At 35.4% G+C, this 5,998-nt stretch overlaps 1 long non-coding RNA gene across 3 annotated transcripts in view; it reads right to left on the minus strand.

Moving 5' to 3' along the window:
* Positions 1-3,396: 3,396 nt before the first annotated feature.
* LOC108229722 overlaps positions 3,397-5,998 on the minus strand; it is a 2,882-nt gene continuing 280 nt past the window's right edge. The window contains exons 1-3 of one of the 3 annotated variants that reach the window (XR_001808322.3): positions 5,901-5,998; positions 4,888-5,003; positions 3,397-3,500 (exon numbers count right to left, since the gene is read on the minus strand). This is a non-coding gene — a long non-coding RNA (uncharacterized LOC108229722). Of the gene's footprint in view, positions 3,501-4,887; positions 5,004-5,123; positions 5,143-5,900 lie in introns of those variants that run through there. The other 2 variants (XR_005232935.1, XR_005232936.1) reach the window with 2 other exon arrangements.

Consider the following 5,998-nt stretch of genomic DNA (forward strand, 5'->3'; position numbering starts at 1 on the left):
GCTGTTTTTATTTTGTTTTTTAATTATGTAAAGCACCTTGAAATGCCTTGCTGCTGAAATGTGCTATACAAATAAAATTTGATTGATTGATTGATTTAACTACAGGTGCCAGGGATATGGGTAAGAGGCCATCAAACCTTGTCAATGGCAGCCATAATGTTTTTTTTTATTTTTAGTCCTACTGCTCCTCCTTTCTTGCAGAGAACTTTGGCCAACCTGTCTGAGTAGTGGTCCAGCTGTGCCATAAACTTGGGGATAAGCGGGATGGTGGTAATCCGCGTGAACTCTGCACTTATCTAGGTAAATATTTCAAAAAGACAAAAACAAAGTGCAGAATAAGGTTCATGCAACTTAAGTCTTCCACAAGTAATATCACAAGATTACTATATCATAAATTCCAAAACATATTTCATCTGTTTCATATCGCTAGATATATTTCACAGCCCTAAATGCAGTGCAAACTTTTAGTGACTTTAAGTTAAGTTACTTAAATGCATGGGTATCGGTGTCTGCTGCCGAAATTAGCATGCGTTAACCTGTAGTGTTTTAGTAGATGGACTCTTGTCAATGCACTCGTACCACAGATTTTACAAGAACACATACATATCTGTTGATAAAAGAAAGTGAGATTAGCTTGTAAACATTGAAGGCGGTCATATGTAAAATATCCATCAGCTAACTCATTAATCGCGCTAACAGAGCTAGTGGCGTCAATTCGTATTCGTAGTGTTTCGGATACTGCTATCGGAATTGTAACAACTTTACAAAACTACACAAATACATACATAGTAACGTGAATTTAATCATCCATTGCTTCAACAAGTTGACTTTTTGTTTGAAAACGTCCGGAAGAAAAGTTAGCAAAACAGAGCAAGAGTAATCGGATTAGCATAGTTCCCCCAGAATTTACCTCAGCCTCTGCCACAACATAACATATACAAAATACCTGAAAATGTTTGTTCTAAGAAGTATTGATAATGAAGAGATATTTACTTACCTTTACTCAAAGGATGGCTGCAGATTTTGCAGACGCATGTATCGCCATGTGCATTCCATTGAAAGGGATAATCACGTGATTGCGAACGAGAACCGTGTTCCGAAAGGGACAAACTACTCTATTAATTAAGCGCTTTCCATTTTATGTAATTTTTACTTAACAGAGTTGAGTTGGGAAAACTTGCCACAACCAAGTAAACCTAACATAGCACAGTTTTACTTTCAAACAATTCAACTAACCTAAGTTGATGCAAATAACACATTTTTTGAGTAATTAAGACAATACTATATTTTAGAGCCAACAGTGGTGACATTTCTTTTTTTTGAGTGGAGAAGAAGACTGTCCTTCAGATTTTTTAATTTTTACTGATTGAGAAACACTGAGTAGTTATATAAAGGTGAAGGTAAAATTTAGAATGTGATATTATAATAGCATTATAAGCATTATAATAATTGTAAATGTTACACTGGTATTGACTACAGTTTTGGTGTTGAGTTTGTGTAGATAAGGGATGATTTCATATCAGCCACTTCAACAGTTCATACCCTGTGAGTACCAGGTAAGTACCCGGTACATACCAACGACTGTACAAAATACATAGATCTTGGACCAGAACATGGAGGTTGAAGTCAGAACCAGCTTCTTTCAATTTTAAGTCCCGCCCCTTTCACTGTATGCATTTGTTAAAAAATAAAAACACACACATTTGTTTCAGGTGTTCACTCTTGTTGATTCACGTGGTTCTTGCCTGTTGCTAACTGTTCAAATATTGATTTTTCTAATACATTTAGCTGCAACTAGTTATTTCATGTTTAAAAGAAAGGTCATGTGACACCATGTTTATGAGCAGGGAAGTAGGCAGGACTTAAAGTCACTAACCGCGAGTGAGCAGACCGTTTGCAAAAATGCAACATGACAGCTTCCTTCAAACGGTTCTAGCTGGCTTCAGTTCCCAACAATAAGAGAAAGCAGGGGCACTTGGTCTATTAGTTTAGAAGGACTGTGGTACATACCCTATAAGTGCCAGGTACATACTACTTAGGTACCAGATATGTACCTGGTAGGTACCAGGTACATACCCCAAAGTGCCAGGTATGTACTGTGTATTGCTACCAAAACATAAAAAGAAAATTACAAAATGTTTGTAGAATTGAGTTTACAAAAATACTTTAAGGTCAATTTTAAGGTTATACTTAATAATGGTTTGACCAAGGTGTTAAAAATGAAAAAAAAAAAGAATGAAAACTCTGATTATACATTTACTTTATTTTGTATTGGACAAAAATAGAAAATACCTGGTACAGCATGTTATATTAATGTTCCTCTCAAATTACATGAATATGATAATTAAAAATAAAATGTGATATGAAAATTTAAATATTTCTGGGCTGGGTTAGAACCCCAATGCTTACAGATAACCACATCACTGCTCTGCTTCCTTAAATTCTGGAAAAATAACACTTTGACATTTACTGTGAACACAATGTAGATAAACAAACAATAATAAATGAAAATGCAACCATTAATTTTCAAAATGGAGATCATCAAAGAGCACCAGTGAAATGCATATAATTGTTGTTGATCTTATGATTTTATGGCATAAAGGAGACATTTTCACATTTTAGTGGTGGATGTTATAAAAATATATATATATATTTAAAACATATAAAAAATATATAAATTATATAATGAAATAATATAATAAAAAATATAATAATAAAATAAAATGAACATTTTTAAATGCAAGCAATATTTTCTTTCAGGGTGCATTGTTTCGCCCAGGCTTTCATTTTTTTTTCTAAGCTGCTTTATCTGAGTTATTAAAGACAATACAAAGTTTTTACCCCATCTTTGTCTGCGTCCTTTCCTCATCCTGCTACCTCCTTCTTGTCTGCGTCCTTTCCTATTCCTGCTACCTCCTTCTTGTCTGCGTCCTTTCCTATTCCTGCTACCTCCTTGACTGTGTCCTTTCCTCATACTGCAACATTTTCCATGTCTATCTCTTTTTCTCGTCTTTCCAACTCCTCTTTGTCCACATCCTTTACTCATTCTGCTACCTCTTCCTTGTCTACCTCCATTTCTTATCTTTTTAGCTCTTACTCGTCTGCATTCTTTCCTCATTCTGTCAGCTCTTCTACCTTTACCTCCTGTTTGCTGACTTTTTGGATTTCTTTGGTCTTCTAAAGTACCATTTTCTTTAGTGCCTTCATTGATACTTTCAGAGCTTTTCTCTGCAGCTACATCTGTACCTTTATTATTACCTTCACCACCACCCACAGCTGATTCAGGTGAAGGTAATTCTGCACCTGTATCTTGCTCTTCTTTTGATTTGGCATTGTCTGTAACACACGAGGGTGTAACATCACCACGTGAGTTGCAGCTTGTGCACTGAAAAGAACCTCCAGGTTCNACTGGATCATGCTGAAGAGCTTCCATAAGACATTTTGGGTCTTGGTTCTGTGGGATGTTCACAACCCAACTAGAGGTGTCACCCAGTTCATATCTGTAAAAGAGAAACAATAAATTAATTAAGTGTTTACTTCTTGTGAAAATATACTCTCACTCATGTCTTGTACCCACTTCATTCTGTTCAAAGTTATGGGGAACTGGTGCCCAGTCCAACAAAAAATGGGAGAAATGTAGGAATTAAAAAAGTCCCTAGTCCATTACAGGTCCATCACAAAGACATATAGGACAAACGACCATGCACACACATATTCACACATAATTTAAAAATATTCAATAAACTTTGCATTTAGACTGAACTGTAGTTGGAAACTAAAGATTTGAACCTGACACCTTGTTAGTAAAGATTGTCAGTCATCCAGGACTTACCAAATCCTAGAGTTTTAACAAGACAACTGGGCTTCTTCTGTTTTTTGCTGAAGATCTTTTGCTTTTCATTTGAGGATCTTTCTCAGTTCAAACTCTGCACCTTTCAGTTGGAACTGAGAAAACTACATGAATGAGACATAAAAAACATCTTCAAGTTTTTACTTGAAGTAAAGAAATCTGGTTGCCTCTCACAATCAAGGAAAAGGCAAAAGCTTGTTTTTCCTAGTGAGACAGATTCAGTATTAAATCCGACTGCACTGAAGGCAAAGCAACGTGGTCTTGTAATCCTGAGGTTGCAGGCTCAAGCCCAAGTTGTGGCAGGAAGGGTATCTCGCGTATAACAATTGTCAAATCTTTTGTGTGAGTTTACTCGCTGTGGCAACCCCTGAAGAAGGGAACAGTCGAAAGAAGTTACCTTTTTAGACTTGGACATTTCCCTTAGATGTCAGGGAAGAGCTCCCTACCAGTGTCAAAAACAGCTTTAGTGTTTTGCAGATGAGTTTGAATCAAGTTGAAGACGCCTACACTGTCTCAAAAGTCTAGAAACAAACTGGAGACAATATCAAGACTCCCACATGACTACCGTTCACCAACTTCTTGCAGCCAAATGAGATTGGGCCTTTAACTAAATGTCAACTCAGTACAGACCACTCTTGGTCTGAAAGGCCACTAAGAGTTCAGGACAGGAGTCAAATATTTCTAAATAAACATATTAGAAACACTTTTTCACATTTTGTTGTCACTTCTAGCTGACAGGTTTTGTGAAAGTCAGATGGTTTCTTTCACTTTCCTTCACTCATTTATGCAATTAGCTCTAAAAAATTACATTCTTGAAACATATCTTGTATAATTTATGTTAAACTGGGAAAATAAAAGAGCACTGTATACTGATATATGAGCGACGTCTTCCTCCTTGAGGCTGCTCTGCTCTAACCTGTCATTTTAACTTTGTATCCTACAGTTGTACAAGACGAACAGAAAATCACAAAAAAAGACGCAAATTTCCCTTTAACAATATATAGTCTTAGAAAAAGCAAGACTTTTTGAGAACTTACTCATCCTTGATGGTTTGTACAATACTTGTGAGCCAGTTCTGGTCCACAGCAGCCAAAGTGTTTTGAGCAGACAGGAAGAAGACCAAGACCACAGCCATCCAGCACGGGCCAGCCATCTGTACAGATCAGGTTTACAAACACAGTGCATTGTCAGAAATCAGATGCAGTAATCTACTTTGACAGTAATAGAAATCTAAAATAGTAAAAGACATTACACATTTTACAGATAGTTTTACCTTCCTGCCTGTAGCTGAAGTTGCTGGTTGCCCTTGTGAAAATCTCACAAAATAGCTATCAAACAACAATATGATGCAAACCCACTGTTGATCTGAAATGACTAGTTCACACATCGGTCAGTAAACAGATAAACAGAAGGATGGTATTTTTATTCAGTAATTCGAAACAAGTGGTCATATTTAGCCAGGATGTTTTTCTTTCTACCCAAAGACTCACATGAAAGCTAGGTATTTGTAAATTTTAATGAAAAGTTTTTACATTTATACAGACTTTACTCCAAGTAAATAAATGCTTTTCACTTTTATGTTAGAATGACAAATGGTAGTTAAATAGAGCAATCTTATTTTAATAATGCAAAAAGGCAGAATGTCCTTCTTAGAGTGTTTTCTTTGTACAAACCTCTAAAAGTGCAAAATTAATTAAATAAAATGCAACAGATGTACATTATGGAAATGAGGTTCTGTTAAATGCTAAAAATTTAACAAATGACTAAGACTCAATGATTAATAATCAATAATTATTTGGGTTTCTGAATTATTTGTTTTTATTTACAAAGTATTTCTAAACATTTCCAAAGTTTGACATTTAAACACAAATGAAAACCAACCAAAATGCTTTGCTGTTTATCCCAACATTTGCTGGAATATAAAAACAGCAGAGCTCAAGCAACATAAATTAATTTTTTATAAAAATACACAATAAAATTACATCGTGTTATATCCATATGTGAAGGTCAAACCTTTTTTTTCTTGTTATTGTAAACATTTGAAACATACTTGCATTGTTGTGTTTTCTTCAAAATCCAAGTTGCCCTTCTTCAAAGTGTCTGTTTTATCAGCAGAACAGGACAAAGATGGAGCTGAACAGCTGTTCA

This window comes from Kryptolebias marmoratus, linkage group LG3 (assembly GCF_001649575.2).
Source record: "Kryptolebias marmoratus isolate JLee-2015 linkage group LG3, ASM164957v2, whole genome shotgun sequence".
Taxonomy (NCBI): Eukaryota; Metazoa; Chordata; class Actinopteri; order Cyprinodontiformes; family Rivulidae; genus Kryptolebias; species Kryptolebias marmoratus.